We start from the raw sequence: 2,500 nt of genomic DNA, 5'->3' as shown, positions 1-2,500 counted from the left end.
ACTTGGCTCTCACTTAAAGTTACTCATCTGATACTTACCTATTTGTCACCCATCATACTTATCTGGCATGAACTTTGCTTACCTGGCGCCCGCATACCTTACTTAAATGGCATTCACGTTACCTGTTGTACTCATTTCACTTACTTAGCCTGCCTTATTACTTGGAACTCAATTAATTTCGTCACCTGTCACTTATTTGCCTTAACTGGTACTTACGACACCTACCTTACTTATCTAGCGCTCACTTATCTTTCTTACCTCGCTCTAGATTGCCTTTCTTTGCGTACACTCAAGGTCCTTACCTGGTACAGTCACGTTCACAATCATACTTACTTACCACCCTCACTCCCCTTACTTATCACACACACACACACACACACACACACACACACACACACCACACACACACACACACACACAACACACACACACACACACACACACACACACACACACACACACACACACACACACACACACACACACACACACACACACACACACACACACACACACCACACAAATCAGATACATAGAAATACATAGAGGTACGTAGACATATACGATCGTATTATACAAGATATATCAAATATCAAAATTAATAAAAATATTCTGAATGCTCTTTTGAATTTGAAGTGTTTCTTTGATAGTGTCCCTGTGATGCAAGGGTAAATATTATATATATATATATATATATATATATATATATACATATATATATATATATATATATATATATATATATATATATATATATATATATATATGTGTGTGTGTGTGTGTTGGTGTGTGTGTGGTGTGTGTGGTGTGTGTGTGTGTGTGTGTGTGTGTTGTGTGTGTGTGTATATGTATATATGTATATATATATATATATATATATATATATATATATATATATATATATATATATATATATATATATATATATATATATATATATATATATATATATATATATATATATTATGTACTGTGTGTGTGTGTGTGTGTGTGTGTGTGTGTGTGTGTGTGTGTGTGTGTCTATGTGTGTGTGTGTGTGTGTGTGTGTGTGTGTGTGTGTGTGTGTGTGTGTGTGTGTGTGTGTGTGTGTGTGTGTGTGTGTGTGTGTGTGTGTGTGTGTGTGTGTATACCGACGGCCACCTTCAGTCGATGTCGACTATGGCATTATTGTCTCTAATCACTACCTGTATAGGAAGAGTCAATGTGTGGGCGAAAGCATGTGAGGAACAAGCTGTAACCCATGCAACATCATTAGCTCTTCACGCAGCTAATGGATCCAAAGGAATGGCATAGACCGATACGGTTTGACACTAGTGGCGTCGCAAGAGTTGCCATAAGGAGGTCGCTAGCGACAACGAACTGCCTTCGGGACTCCGGCTCCGGGTTTTTCTTCAGGGTTGTCTCCCGAAGCCTTTTCATCTTATAGATACCACAAGGCAGTGGATTGTTTCGTATAGGGGTGGAGTCCCATTCTCTTCGATCATGCACTGAACTACAAGGCAGCAGTTGTTTTGCACAGGATGAACTACCATAAACTTTGACCATACGCGGACTGAACTATAAGGCAGCAGTAAGGCATCACTATCGGACCTAGGTAAGACTAACCCAAAATTTGTAAATCCGTGCGTGTGTGCATGCGTGTGTGTGTGTGTGTGTGTGTGTGTGTGTGTGTGTGTGTGTGTGTGTGTGTGTGTGTGTGTGTGTGTGTGTATGTGTGTGTGTGTGTGTGTGTGTTTGTGTGTGTGTTATATATAACAATACTCAAAATATCTTGATCTATATGATATCAAATATGTCATCGATTTACATAACCCCTGTGTACTAATGAAAATTATTTGAAGATTGATATTTTCAAGCAAATCAAAAAACAAAAAGTTTTATTTGGCCTAGTTTTCATGCTGATAACATTCGCAACTTCCCTGGAGGGATAGCAAAGTAAACTCCACCTTCCCAAGCGTTGCGAGAATTTAAGAATTATTCATATAGATATGGCAGGATGTTTGTTAAAACTGTGTTAACATTCGCATAAAATTCCACATATATACTGTCTTTTTTTTCTTTTTTTTTCTTTCTTTTTTGAGGTGGGGGGGCTGGTGTACATGTTTTTCACTTTATTGGCTATTGATATAATATTGTTTATCAGACTCGCTACGCACAAAGAGAGTCGTAAGCGATTGACGATGTCTGCGTATATTCATTGTTTGTATTTCTTCATTATGTTTACTTTTTCATGAAAGTAACATTCATTGTACAAAAAAAGAGGAAAAATGCAAAGAATAAAACCAAATGAAAATTACAAATGGAGAATATTAATGTCGTCGAGAACAATATGATTTGAGAAGAATCAACACAAAAAATAATTACAGTATTTCAAAAACTATCCAATACCTTTTATATATTACAATATATATACACACCGCATATTATATTGTTGTTCATGATATATTAATTTGAATAAAATCACTGCTGTAGCTTTCAACCACGAACCATAACCTTATTC

Source organism: Penaeus monodon, chromosome 7 (genome assembly GCF_015228065.2).
Source record: "Penaeus monodon isolate SGIC_2016 chromosome 7, NSTDA_Pmon_1, whole genome shotgun sequence".
NCBI classification, from domain to species: Eukaryota; Metazoa; Arthropoda; class Malacostraca; order Decapoda; family Penaeidae; genus Penaeus; species Penaeus monodon.
This window is presented reverse-complemented; position numbering follows the sequence as displayed.